The sequence below is a fragment of the Chiloscyllium plagiosum genome, unplaced genomic scaffold (assembly GCF_037043375.1).
Source record: "Chiloscyllium plagiosum isolate Xiang-an unplaced genomic scaffold, Cpla_swu_hap1 HiC_scaffold_6, whole genome shotgun sequence".
Taxonomy (NCBI): Eukaryota; Metazoa; Chordata; class Chondrichthyes; order Orectolobiformes; family Hemiscylliidae; genus Chiloscyllium; species Chiloscyllium plagiosum.
In genome coordinates this window covers 44,016,554-44,032,056 of record NW_028270144.1, presented here as the reverse complement: position 1 = coordinate 44,032,056, position 15,503 = coordinate 44,016,554, and positions in this window count along the sequence as shown.

Below are 15,503 nucleotides of genomic sequence, written 5' to 3'. Positions count from 1 at the left end.
GCTTCTGTTAGGGTGATGTTATGCGAGTCTACAATTAATGTGGCCTCAAGCTGCCTGTTTTTGGCTGGGCAGTTTTCTAATGCTCTACACGTAGAACACAAAGCAGTTAACAATATCCATCCCATTTGCGATACACTGCCCTTGCTTTTGGGGAAGCCCACTTCCTGCAAGTACTCATGTGCGGCAGCCTATATGAATAACCCCCCTTTCTCATTTTCTCAGGTTATAACCATCCCCCATTCTTGCGGAGATCCTGTGTCCTCTGGTGTCTGGAAAATGCAACTGTGAGCTTTGCCTGCTGCTGCCTGCACTTATTGAACCACTGTACATGGTTCTCCCTATCATATCCTGCAGATGCTAGGATTGCCATATGCATGGCCTGCTGCCCCTCCTTCATTCTGAGGATTGGGTAAGACAGAATGGATCACGGGGCACAGGAACACTAATATTAACTTTATCTTCTCGACATCGTTGAGCCCATGGATAACCCTTTGTGGATATTTGGTCATAAAAATATATAGGATCTCCTTGTGGGCTCAAATACAGATATCTGTCTTGTTACCTCCATCAATTACTCCACCACAAACAGGGCTGCTGAAGTAATTAGATTACTGTATTGTTCTAACCATCCTGACAGGTTGTGGTTCATGGGTTCACTGGGCAGAGTAAGATCCACGAGGTGCTGAAGGATCTACTACCTCTGGAAAGATAGGTGGCAGTCACCAATCTTCACTGCATTCAGTGTATCTATGAGCTTATTCTTCCATTTCCTTCCACTCGTTCTCAGAATCACTGTCTCCATCTGATTATATTGTCTCAAATGCCCATACCTTTCCCTTTTGCACGCAAAGTTATGTCTTTAATTTTTCAATCTCATGTTGGCATTTCAAATGTTTTGAATTGGGCTATTTCTCTTTGCCAGCTTGGTGCAGGACTCTGAGCATAACCTGTAGGTTTTTATGTTTCTTGGACAGTTGTTTGGGTTGTATCCTGATCACTGACAGAGCACTACATCTTTTGTTACTTTCTTTCACCCTGAGCCTGAAACTGCCCCAAGTGTACCACGTTCACCAGGTTCCTCTGCTCCTGCTCTGCTGGTTTGACACTATATTGGCTGCCTTTTTTGCTTCTGACTCTTTCCATGATCTCTAACTTCATGTGTCCCTAACCCAACTCTGTTGTCTTTGTATTCTATGTGTCCCTCACCCCAATATCTGGCTTCTTGACACATCATGGATCCTCAGGTCCTGTATTCAATTTTCTTGCCTCTGACTTTGTTCGGTCCCCTATCTTGTACTAGCCTATAGTGGATTTCATTTTTGGTGGCTCGCTGACTCTATCCTAACTCTGGCTATTTGTCTTCCTCACATTACAAGCACTTGGGTTTATGGCCCAATCACTGATTAGAAATCTTTACCCTCTTTCACCCACTTGAATCCTATCTGTTAAGTGGGACAGCTGCCCTCTTAAATCATGTTCAGGCTAGATATCTGAGAGTTCAATTTGGTGGTGTTCACCTTTGGAAATTATATAATACTGTACAATGTTGGCCATTTGTTGACCAATATACGTTAGGAAAACATTTTATCCAAACAAACTGGACGGTGAGGCAGATAAAGGAAGACAGAATTGGTTTTGCAATTCAACTCAATTTTATTAATAAAATGTTTCTTATTAAAAACACAACATGAGCATTTCCCAAATTCCCACAATATTCACTCTTTCTGTCTGAGAAAGGACATTTCTGACAGCGATCTATTGAGCTGGGCTGTTGGAACATCCTTCCTCTCTGATGTAAGGTTTGCTGTTTATTATGAAAGTGGGTCTGGCAGGTTAGGGCAGACCTTCTCCTGGGTTTTCTTGGGTTGTTGCATGGTTTTTAGCAATGAGTCTTGCCATGAGTCCTTGCTCAGTGGTGACTTCCATGTGCATGTTCTTATGCCCTTGCCCTGGACTTTCCTGAATGTTTAGTGGTCTTTGACCAATGGGGTCATCAGTAGAGTCCAAAGTATTCAATGGGATCACACCAACACCTTTCACTGTTGCCAGGCAAAGGAGCACTAGCTGGTAGTCATGGTGCCAGAAAGTTTGATTGATACTTTCCCAGTGCATAACCCTTGGGCTGGTTGTAATTGATTCACTCTAAACTTTTGTGACCCCTTTAACTTTGGTTTCCATTGTTCTTTGTAGCCAACTTCTGCTACCTGCTGTTTCAAATAATTTGACCAATTTCCTGTCAGGCCCAATTTTTCTGGCTGTGGTTCAATTTAGAATGTTCAATTTTGGGCCTGTAGTTGCTTGACCACATCTCTCATTCAATACTTACTGATTTGAACCTATAGCTAATGAGAATAAAGGGCTTTTATGTTACTTTCTGGAAGCCTATGTCACTGCCACCCTCCTAACAACAGATTTCCAGGGTACTTTTAATCTCCATAGTGAACAATTCCATGAATGAGTAATGTTTCTTTTTTATTCATTTGTGGGATGTTGACAATGCTATCTGGTCCAGCAATTATTTCCCATCCATAATTACCCTTGAGAAGATAATGGTGAGCTGCCTTCTTGAACTGCCATTTTGAGTATGTGTAGGAAAGGAGTTCCAGGATTTTGAACCTGCAATATCGAATTAATAATGATACAATTCCAAGTCAAAATGGTAAGTGACTAGGAGGGCATCTTTCTCTATATCCTTCTCGATGTGGGTTTGGAAAATGCTGTCTAAGGAGCCTTGGTAAATTTCTACATTGTATCTTATAGATGATACACACTGCTGCTCCTGAGTGTCTCTGGTAGAGATTTTTAATGTGTGGATATGGTTCTAAACAAGCTAGCTGCTTTCCAAAGCAAAATGCGGTTGCACACCACACCCTCTTCACCTATCACCACTATCCTTGCTGATTACTATTTGCTCTGAGTTGAGAAAGGCATCAATTTAGGATTTCTTGTACTTATGTTTTTAATCTTTCTCATACCTTATTCCTCTCTATTTCTGCCTTTAGCCTCACAATCCTTTGAAATATCTGCACTGCAGCAAAACTCTTCGCTGAAGTATTTGTAATTTTTAACATTGCACTTGTTGTTGTGGTTTGAGATGTCAAAGCCTTTATCATTAGAATTACTAGACTAAAGTGCTATAGAATAAATTGCTCTACCACTTCACCTGTCTACTTCACTCCTTATTTGGACCCTCCTAAAACTTGCCTTATTAAGCAAGCTTTCAACCATTTCCCCAGATAGGCCCCTGAGTGTCTGAGTGTCAAATTTCGCTTCTTGAGATTCCTACAAAGTGCTTTGGAATGTTTATTATATTAAAGTTGATAAATGAGTGCAGTTGTTACCTGTCTTTAGTCTGCAGCTGCTGGCACTACAGGTTTAATGATAACTGGTTCAAAGAATAATAAATGAAGACTTGTGTACTTTGTTGAGGTGTACTTTGTTGAAGTGTATGCAATCTTTCTTCTCAACTACTCCTTTCCACTATATCTGTGCTTTGGGATTGCTTTCCCCCATAAATGTTTTTCAAGAATTGCATTCAGACATTCACCTTTTTCTGATCGAACAATACCATAGTAGTGAAGGGCAGAAGAAACAAATGCTCCATATGAATGAGGCAGTGGGAGGTTGGAGGTTAGAGCAAAATAAAGAAAAATGCATTGAATTCTTTTTCATACCTTACAACAAACCAAAACTCAAGAGAAAGAAAACAAAAGCTGTCATTCGAATGAAATGTGCTCAGAGAATTGGTATCCTGTTTAACACCATGCTCAACATTCTATTCCATTGACTTCAAAAGAAAGGTAGCTATCTTGTGAAACAGGCTGTGATCACTGACTGGTGAAATCCAATTTCACCCTCTGTGTACTTTATTCCTAGACAAATCGCAAATGTATTATATTGATTGGAGAAAACCTTTCTCCATTTGTTCATGATTTTTCCTATAAATAAGAATTGCCATGTTTGTATAACTATCAGAGGCTGATAAGTTGTTTAAAAACTAAACTGTCCCAGATCCTGAGACAGGATCTACCATGTGAAAATTTAGGAAACTTTAACACTTTTTCTACATTCTCTACATTCAAGCAATCTATTTTATGAGATGATTTTTATATTAGGTTAAATTAAATACAGAGAAATATCTGAAATAATTTCTGGTACTGTCATTATGTAATATGAAATGAGATAAATGGACTATTTATATGAAGATTACTGATGTGTTTATTTGTAGCTAAAACTAATACATATAAAACTAAAACTCTAGACACATCTTTGGTCTAGGGTGCTACAATGCAGACAGACTGTGATCCCGGATCACATGATGACATCCTGATCTTTGCTATGTCTACATATGGAACCCTTACAGTGACAGGCTCTTAGAGCCATAATACAACACCATCAAACAATAGATTTAATATCAATTGAAGAAAAAAAACCTTTGAAATGTTTTTTTAGAAAACTAATAAATGAAAGCATATATTTAACTTGTTTAAAAATCCAAGGAGAAATACATCTTATTTTGAATTGCAAGACAAAGCAGCCCAATTGACTGGCACCACGTCCACAAGCATCCATTCCCTCCACCACCAACACTCAGTAGCAGCAGTGTGTAATACCTACAAAATGCACTACAGAAGTTCACCAAAGATCCTCAGATAGCACCTACCAAGCCCACGATGGCTTCCATCTAGAAGGACAAAGGCAACAGATATATTCGAACACCACCACCTTCAAATTCCCTTCCAATTCACTCACCATCTTGATTTGGAAATATATCACAGCCTGTCACTGTCACTGGATCAAAGTCCTGGAATTCCCTTCCTAATGGCATTGTGGATCAACATTCAACAGGGTGCACTGCAGTGGTTCAAGAGAGGAGCTCAATACCACCTTCTCAAAGGCAAGTAGGGATGGGAACAATAAATGCTGGCCAGCCAGCGAAGCCCAAATTAATTTTTTTTTTTAAAAAGGACTGCAATTAAGCTTGGGGTAAAATATATGTAGAAAATCAAACAAAAATGGATAGAGATCAAAGGAAGCCTCCGTAAGCATCTGTTCAGTTAAATAAATGGATTACAAGTCAGATTGGCTTTATCATGTAAATTATTGTTTTCTTGGTCTAATTTTTTTAATTTCCAAATGGAAGAGATACACCCTCTGAGTCACAAATCATTTTTAAATGATAAATAGAAATTAGCTAAATTACAGAAATATTTGTACGAGGATATTATGAACAAATTTTCCTTCTCTGGCATGGGACTTTCGGAGTCTAGAGTTGAGACAATTCCCAGCTTCACTTCTCAATTCCCAGACCTGAACTAAAAGGAAGTGGCACGGAAATTCAATTTTTTCATTCTGGGGAAGTGCGGGGTGTGGGTTTTCCAAAAGTCATGATGAGCATCCCCAGAACCATTCAGAAGACACTAGGTATGGAGACTTTGAGCAGAATGTAATGTCATCTGGTTGGAAATATTTGTTTGATTGAAACACAAGTATAACTAGTCAGGAAATATACACATAGGTATTTAAAAAAAACCATTTAAAGACAAAGATTCTTGAAAACCTCCATTGCAGCTTGCAGGAAATGGATTTACAAGGGACCCAGAGATGAGACACATCTGCTGTTAAATTTGTGCTTGGCACAGACCATAACAAAGGTATGAACAATTGTTTAATCAACAACGTAAAAACCTGGAAAGACATGTGGGACAACATCATAACTGGGCATAAACGTAAAATGTTACTGACAAGAGCAATATTAAAAACATCCAACGGACAAGAATGGCAAAAATCCTTACCATATGAGTACCATGAGAAACCAGGATTAAAAACAACAAATAAAGACAGAGAAATGAAGCATCTTTACTGATAAACTTCAAATTTTATTTTTTTAAGACTGATAAAATAATGAAGAAATGAAAAGAGCAAAAAAAATCACAAATAGATTGATTAGATAAAATTCAGCTTCATTAAGGAATCTTAAGTGAATAATAAAGGAGCAATGCTAAATGATACAGAATGAAAGCAGGAGGAATCTACAGGAGGATTGACGCCAAATTTGCAAAACTGGAATTATCTAAATTCTGTTCAAAAAGCGATTATTTCATTGAAATTTAAAAGTATTAGAAGCATTCAAATAATGTTCCTTAAAAAGGTTTTTTGCCCCATTGGCAAAGATACATTACTCAATTGGAGCTTCAAGATAAAACTTTAAGTATTGATGGATTTTCTACTCTCCAATATTATTAAGTCAGAAGTCACATGAGACCAGGTTATAGACCAACTCATTTATTTGAATTCACAAGCTTTCTGACTGTGTCTACTCTAGTCCAACACCTCCACATCATCAATATTATTAGATATTCTATTCTGAGATATTTCTAACATTCCTTAGAAACTCTTGGGTAATGATAAATAACATCAATTGAGTTGTGTTAGATTTGGCATTACATCTCTTGATTTTTTTTTGTTGTAGCTGCATACTCACCAATTTAAATTGTGTACTTTGTTAATTTGCATTAATAAAATTATATAAGTTATCTCATTTAAACTTTGTCATTACAACTAAAATGAACACTAATTCAATAGTGTCAAACAATTCAGGAGTCTTTGTTCCTAAATACTGTTGTTAAGATGATTGATCATGACTGCTGTTTTGGCCAACACGTTGCTGCAATCATCTTTCTTCATATGCTTCTACTGATTGCTATAAGAGAGAAAATTCATTCAAAGTTTGACCGATCAAGCAAAGGTGACAGCTTACAACAAGTTTTAGCTGTAGAGAACAGCTTATAGTCTGGGGAGGAATTGAACATTCCTAACTTGTTCCCAATTTCAAGCTATTCAGTTACCTGAGAACCAACCATTTGGTAGCAGGCAAAGAAAGGACGGTCATTGAAAACTCTAATTCAAAGACCAATCAACTTTTTGTTAACAGGAAATGCTCCATCAGTTCACCCCTTGTTTCCAAATCATCTGCAATTTAAATTCTAGTCACTGCTTGCTCAAAGAATTCTTTACATATTTCTTTCTTGCTCGGGTGCCTTACTTCACAAAATTGAAAATCTAGAGTTTTTAAAAACACAAAAGACATCACAATCTTTACACCTGAAGGTGATCTTAATATTCCACACCTCGGATTATTTGAAGTATGACATCACCGGAGATGTGCTGCTCTTGTAATAACTTAATACTAGTCTCGACACTCATGCCTCAGAACTGTAATATTTGTGCACATTAGTCAGTCTTATTAAATGCCTGTTGGATTCTTGAATAGCATATTATCTATACCTAAATTCTTATATTAGAGGTAAGAAGCATGACCATGGGTAAAACATATTGTTTCAAGTTAATTCGCATCATGGTTATGCAATCTTTGACTATCCAAACTCACCATCCATAAGACCTTTACAGTCAGGACTCTTATGCTGTTTCTTCAGGAATCTTTCATTCTTGCAGTCTAGGCTGGTATTGAATCCACATGTGTCAGAACTAATATCACAGAGTCCCCCATAATGTCTAAATTAAATTGATGAAAATCAAATCTCTTTCTGTAACCAGAACCTGAAGACATTGTCAATACCTTTCTAATAATATAGCATGGCTCAGGAGTATATACTTGGGGAATGAGTTAACCTTTCCCAGCTTTGTTGCTGACAGAAGACATGAATTTTATGGAGTGGAGGCATCTAACTGCCTCACACCCTGCATCAAAATTTCAGCGTTTGGGGTGGTTAATAGTATTGGGTCTTCTGCCTGCCTTTGAGCTGCTCTTGCGCTTGATTAGTGACCACTTGAGGGTCTGATCTCACCTCATGCACATTCAAATAGGGGCTTCCTTTAAGGGTTCCCTGAGCTCATTGGAGACCTCCTGCCATTTACTGTGGTGTCCAGTTCTAGTGATAATTATCAGTGAAGTGTAGTGCTAGCAGTGACCATCACTTCCACTGGCTGTGCTGGGACCTCAGCTCTGCCAGCCATTCAATTAGCTAGCAGCTCTGAGGCTGGTATTGCTTCTCTGAATGAAGCTTGACAGCTGTAAAATCCAGCCCATTGAAACATAGCAAGATTTAAGGTTCAGGAGCACACGTCTGGCCAATAGGTCATTGCATGTACTTGTTATGTATTTTGGTGTACCATAACCCAAGTTTTTCATTTGCAGGGTTTCTGCATCTGCCAGTATTTATCCAGTGGCTCAGAAAACCCAAAAGTACATTTTTTTCCTGGGACTGTGCTGACTTTAATGACAAGAATTTTAGAGTCATACAGCATGGAAACAGACCCATTACCCCAACTTATCCATGCCAACTAGGTTTCCTAGATTGAGCTAATCTCATTTGGTTCATATTCCTCCAAACCTTTCCTATTTATGTACCTGTCCAAAAGTTTTTTAAATGTTGGGGCTGTAATCATCTCTACCACTTTCTAGATACAGGATTGTGTTGGATTCAAAGCATAATTTCCCTTAAATTGTCCAGATCTAAAACACCCACAGCTAGAGAATGGAGTTAGATCCAGAGTAAAATCTAACAAACACTCCCAGGACAGGTAAAGCACAGAGTTAGGTAATGAGTAAAACTTCCTCTATTCTTTTGAACTGAAAGTAAGTTTTCTCTACTCTTCTGAACTGAAAATAAAGTTCCTCAACACTGTCCCTATCAACCATTGCCAGAACAGAGACAGCATGGTGTTAGTTACAGAATAAAGCTCTCTCTGTTTTTATAAAATTAAAGACTTGATTAAGATTATTATAATTCCTGGGCACACTCAGCCAGCTGAGAGGACTCTGGCTGCAGGGTTGGTTCTTCAGCATCAAGCTGCATACAGGAAAGACCCCAGTAAACAGAAGCAAGACCCCCTTGCTTCTGAATATAAAGTATGATGCAATGAGGGCCATTTTTTTGTTACTTTCCTAACTAATTACTGCACTTACATACTTGCTTTCACTAACTGATGTAAAAAAACCCCTTTGAATATCAGTTCTTTCTCTAGCATTATTTAAGTAGTAGTTTGCCATTCAGATGTTTCTGCTAAAGTGAACAACTTCACACATCTCCCTTGCACTGAATCTGCCTTGTATTTGCCGACTCACAACTTTACTTACATTGTCTCGAAACCTCTAAGTCCTTTGTACAACTCAATTCTAATTCGTTTTTTTAGATATCTCATTCATTCCCCCTTCCAAAACCACTAATATTGCGAATTATCGGGGTCCCAACCACTGATCCCTGAAGTCTCCCACTTGTAACCATCTTCCACTCTGAAAAAAGGTTATTTATTCCTATTGTATCCTGGCTAACCATTTCTCAATCCACACCAGTATGCTATCACCAGTTCCTACTGCTTTGATTTTGCACAATAACGTATTAAATTAGACTTTATCAAAAGCTTTCTGGAATTTCAAATATACCACATCCAATGGTTCTCACATTAAATCTAATACATCATCAGTAGCTTCGTCAAATACAATTTCCCCTTCACAAATCCATGTTGAACTTGTAATCCCAGTTTTGTTTCAAAGTGGTTTGTTATCACACTGTTTGTAATAGATTGCAACATTTTCTCAATTACTAATATTAGGCTAATCCATCAGAAATTCCCTCCCTTCTTTTGAAACATTAAGGGTACATTTACCATCCTTGAATCAGAGATGACTGTTCCAGAAACAACAGAATTACAGAAAATGACAGCAAACATATCCATCATTTCCATGTCTACCTCCTTTAGTTGCCCTAGTGTGAATTATCAGGGAGTGGGATTTATCAGTTTTCAATTCCAACAATTTATCTGGCACATTTTTTGATATAATATTAATCATCCTCAATTTCGTCTTCTTAAAAAATCCTTTCTCTCACAATGTTTCTGAAAAGTTATTAGTGTCTTCTTCTGTGAGTACAGAACTAAAGTAGTTGTTCTGCCATTTCCAATTCTTCTTTAACATTTCTCCTATTTCAGATTGCAAGAGACTTACATTTGTCTTCATTACCCCTTTATAATTATGTCTAAAAGTTTTCAATGTCTACTTGTAAGTTCCTTGCAAAATTCTGATACTCTACTTATCTTCTTTAATCAGGATTCTCATCAATTCTAACCATTTCTAGTTGTCAGGTTTGCCACTTCTAACAACAGAGGGTGGTAGTAGAGGGTGGTTATTCAGACTGGAGGCTTATGACCAGTGATGTGTTGCAAGGATCGATGTTGCATCTACTGATGTTCATGATTTATATAAATGATTTGGATAAGAATATAGGAGGCATAGTTAATATGTTTTTTGAGGATAACACCAAAATTAGTGGTCTAGTGGACAGTGTGGAAGGTTGTCTAAGATTACAAAGGGACCTTGATCAATTGGGCCAATGGCTGAGGAGTGGCAGATAGCATTTATTTTGGATAAATGCGCAATATTGCATTTTGGTAAAATAAACAAGGGCAGGACTTATACAGTTAATTTAGGGCCCTGGATAGTATTGTCAAAAAAGGGTTCAGTTACTTAACTCTTTGAAAGCTGCATGACAGGTGGACAGGATGGCTAAGAAGATGTTTTTCGCATTTGCCTTCATTGCTCAGACTATTAAGTATAGTAGTTGGGATGTCATCTTGAAGTTATACAGGACATTGAGAGGCCGCTTTTGGAATACTGTAGAAAGTTCTGGTTGCCAAACTATAGGAAGTGTTACTAAATTCGGGAGTGTTCAGAAAAGATTTACCAGGGTGTTGCCAGGAGTTGAGGGTTTGAGTTATAAAGATAGGCTGGATAGCCTGGGACTTTTTACAATGGAGCATAGGGGGTTGAGGGGTGATCTTATAAAGATTTATAAAATTGTGAGAGGCATAGACAAGGTAAATAACAAAGGTCTTTACCCTATTTAACCTAGGGTGGGTGAGTTCAAAACTCGAGGGCATATTTTTAAGTTGAGAAGAGAAAATTTTAAAAGGGACCTGAGGGGCAACCTTTTTACACAGAGCGTAGTTAGCGTGTGGAATGAACTGTCAGAGGAAGTGATCGATGCAGGTAGTTACAACATTTAAAAGACATTTAAATAGGTACACAAATGGGAAGAGTTTAGAGGGCCTAAATATCGGTAAGTGGGACTAGTTTGGTTTGGGATTATGGTCAGCATGGACTGGTTGGACTGAAGGGTCTGTTTCCATGCTGTATGACTCTATGACTGTACATGTGAGGTGTGTTGCATTTTGGTAAGGCAAACCAAATCAGGATTTAAACATTGAAGTGTTTTTGAACAGAGAGACTTAAGGGTGCAGGTACCCAGTTCCCTAAAAGTAGCATCACAAGTAGAGAGGGTGGTGAAGGTGGTGTTTGGCATTCTTGCTTTTATTGATCAAAACATTAAGTACAGAACAACCTTGATTATCCAAATGAAACGGGCAGGGAGTATTTTGTTCGGATAACTGATTGTTCCGATAACAGATGACTTTTTACGGGATTTTGAGATCTTGTTCGGATAATCCGAAATTTGAATAATTGATGTTCAGATAACTGAGGTTATTCTGTGCAGGAGTTGGGACATCATAGAAGACATTCCAACTATAGAAGACATTAATAAGGCAACATTGGGAGTACTGCATACAGTTCTGGTCACCCAGCTATGTGAAGAATGTTACTAAATTGTGAAGGGTGCAAATAGATTTATAAGGATATTACTGAGTTATAAGGAGAGACTAGATAGGCAGGGTGTTTTTTTCCTTGGAGCATTGGAGGCTGAGGGATGAACTAATGTTTATATAATCATGAAGGGCACAGATAAGGTGCATTGCCAAGGTCTTTTATCCAGGGTAGGGGAGTCCAAAACTAGAGATCATAGGCTTAAGGTGAGAAGGGAAAGATTTAACAAGGACATGAGGCACAACTTTTTCACAGGATTGTGTGTGTATTGAACAAACTGCCAGGGGAGATGAGTACAATTACAAAATTACAACAATCCTTATCGCTTATGTTTTAAGTCATTAAACTAAGCTACTTTTACTTTAAAGTCTGGAGAGTAGAGAACCCACCTGGTCTTACTCACCAAGGCCATCAAACATCTCTCCCTAGCTCCCAATCTCATTTGATGAGCTTATATTTTCCTTGTGATATTGCTCTTTAATATTTCAAAACTCATCCTCTCAATCAGCTTTTCAACTCCTTGAAGCTGCCAATAGAAAAAGAAAAGAGAAATATTATTTTCTCTGTTCCCTTCCTCTTTTCCTTCCTTTCACTGCTCCTCTCAAGAAATTCTGCAACACGAGAACTTAACTGACATAAAAAAGGGTACCTGGTGAATTGTCTCATCAACATCCTTCGTACTTCATAGCATAGTTTGACAGCCAAATAGCATCTTTTTACATGGACTTGGTTCTTCAACATTTGATGCATTCATCCTAAATGGTGATGTGTTTCCTGGATCCTGGGTCATGGTCAGTCAGGCGCGTGGTTCTCCCTCTGTCCAGGCTTCCATGCCCTTGCAATCCAGGGGCTGGTCCATGATCATTCTTTGGGGTCAAATACAAGCAGTCCAGGGATTACAAGTAGGTCATTTAGGGTGTTGCTGAGAGCGGCACATTGGCTCAGTGGTTAGCAGTGCTGCAGGGACTCGGGTTCAATTCCAGCCTCGGCTGACTATCTGTGTGGAGTGTGCACATTCTTACCGCGTCTGTGTGGGTTTCTGCTGGGTGCTCCAGTTTCCTCCCACAGTCCAATGTTGTGCAGATTAGGTGGATTGGCCATGCTAAATTGCTAATAGTGTCCAGGGATGTACAGGCTAAGTGAATTAGAGTTAAAGGGATAAGGTGAGGAAGCGGGTCTGGGTGGGATTCTGTTTGGAGTGTTGGTGTGGATGTGATGGGCTGAATGGCCTGCTTTCACATTGTAGGAATTCTATGATGGTGGATAATTTCATTCTGTACTGCACTACATCATAGCAATTAGGAGGGCAGTAGAATGTCTCAAAGTGGAGTTTCTAACAAACCACAATTACTTTGGCCCCACATGGGGAGAGTGTAGAGCCAGGAAGAGCATAGAAAACTCCAAAGTCAGAGGCTAAGGTGCAAAGCAGACAAATTAATAAAACTCGAAGGAGAGGGTAAAAAATCATTGGGGTCACATGGACAGCAAAACAAAGGCAACGTAATTAATGGGGTGGGGGTGGGGGGGGGCGTAATTTTTGGATCCAGTATCTCAGAACTAACTTCCATAGCTTATCCCTCATCTGAACCATTGTAACTCTCAGGTTAACCCAGCACCCATCTAATGAGACAACAGTATGGAACAGTTTTCGGAGAATATAGTGACTTCACTTTACCAGATAGTGTCCTTGATTAGATTAGATTCCCTACAGTGTAGAACCTAGTCCTTCAGCCCAACAAGTCCATACCAACCCCCCGAAGAGTAACCCAACCAGACCCATTTCCTGACATTTACCCCTGACTACCTAGCACTATGGGCAATTTAGCATGGCCAATTCACCTAACCTGCACATCTTTGGATTGTGGGAGAAAACTGGAGCACCCGGAGGAAACCCACACAGACACGGGGAGGATGTGCAAACTCCACACAGACAGTCACCTGAGGGGGAATCGAACCCCAGTCCCTGGCGCTGTGAGGCAACAATGCTAACCACTGAACTGCAGTGAATCGAAGCTAAATAGAGTACTCACTGAAGTCAAAATCTAGTGCAGTGTGCAGGTGTAAACGTTGCTGACATTCTCTGTGCGCTCAGCGTCTTTGTCCTCGGAGACGGAGCTGTCATTAAAGGTTTCAGGTTGTTGTCACTTCCTTATGGATGTTCTCTTGGTACAGCTAAAGGCTGCCTTAGAGAAGAGTGAGAAATAATTTGAAAAAATAGATAAAAGCTTGTGCACATTTGTGGTAAACGCTGTTGGTTACAACATCACAAGCTCTGGGATTTGGAACTTCAGCATGAACTAGCATCATTATGGCATAATTACAAGACTCAGATTTTGGATAATGTGATTATTGATGTAGTTGCCATGCAGTTTGTGTGTCCACAGGCAGATTGAAAATGGGAAATCATCAGAATAACAAGAACAACTAAGCAGGTCAAGGCAAGTAGTGCATGAAACCTGTGGGTGCACCTCACTGTCTAGCATGTAAGAAATATAGACGAATATTAGAGGTAGTCAAGAGCAGGTCTGTTAAATTGATCCTGGGCATGAAGGAATTGCCTTGAGTTCAGTTGGTTGTGCCTATACTTAGTGGAGTTTAGAAGCATGAGAGGTGACCTTGTTGAAACATACAAGAGTTTTTGAGGACTTGTCAGGATCAATGTGAGAGATGGTTTCCCCTTATGAAAGACTCTAGGACCAGTGGGCATAATCTCAGAGTAAGACGTTGTCCATTTAAAACAAAGATGTTGAGGAATTTCTTCTCTTAGATTAGATTAGATTAGATTACTTACAGTGTGGAAACAGGCCCTTCGGCCCAACAAGTCCACACCGCCCCGCCGAAGCGCAACCCACCCATACCCCTACATTTACCCCTTACCTAACACTACGGGCAAATTTAGTCTGGCCAATTCACCTGACCTGCACATCTTTGTGACTGTGGGAGGAAACCGGAGCACCCGGAGGAAACCCACGCAGACACGGGGAGAACGTGCAAACTCCACACAGTCAGTCGCCTGAGGCGGGAATTTTTCCCTGTGGAGGGTAAATAGACTTTAATCAATAAAAGAATCAAGCGTTATTTGGTCAATACCTTTTTTTGGTAAAAGAAAATATGAAAATGCAGAATTTAAAGTCAGTGTGGCCATCTGCGTTTAAAAAAAAGTTTTACACCTTGCCATCTGACCACATGACTTACCCAAATTTGTGTGTTTGGCATGTACATATCATATTCAGTGTCACAGCCAAAGAAACCAAGATTCCCAGACTTCAACTTTTATTCTAAATTGAAGGTGTTGTCTTCCAAGAAACAGTTGTCTTTATCGAACAATTCTATCAGCCTCACATTAAAAATGATCTTCCTGAAATAAACTCAGCATGCACATCCATTAGTCTGAATCATGTAGCTTAATTCATTCACCTCATGCTATTCCGCTGAAGAATGCTTAACCACATAAAAAAGAAGTTAAAATCTCTGGCATTAAATTGAGATACTGGAGGTTTCTTGAAAAGTGATATGGGATTTCATCAGGCTGATGTTCATCCTGTGATGGTTTTATTGATGAAGGAACAAGTCAGAAGTATTTTTCACTCACTTAAAGACAAATCCCCAATGTTAGTATAAACGCAACTTAGCAAGACCACCCCAATCTTATTTTACTTAAAAGTAAGTATTGAAAAAAGAGAATATATTGGATAAATTTATGAATCTGAAGTATTAGTGAGAGATGAAATTAGTGTAATGGTGAGAGGATCTTAGTGCAGAAATTCTGGATGTAGATAAAGTTTGGAATGAAGTTAATAAGCAAAAAGGGGTGGAAAGCGTTGATGTCATTATTCCTCCAAACAGTGTAAGGTGGTGATTATATTAACAGAAACTTGGTGAT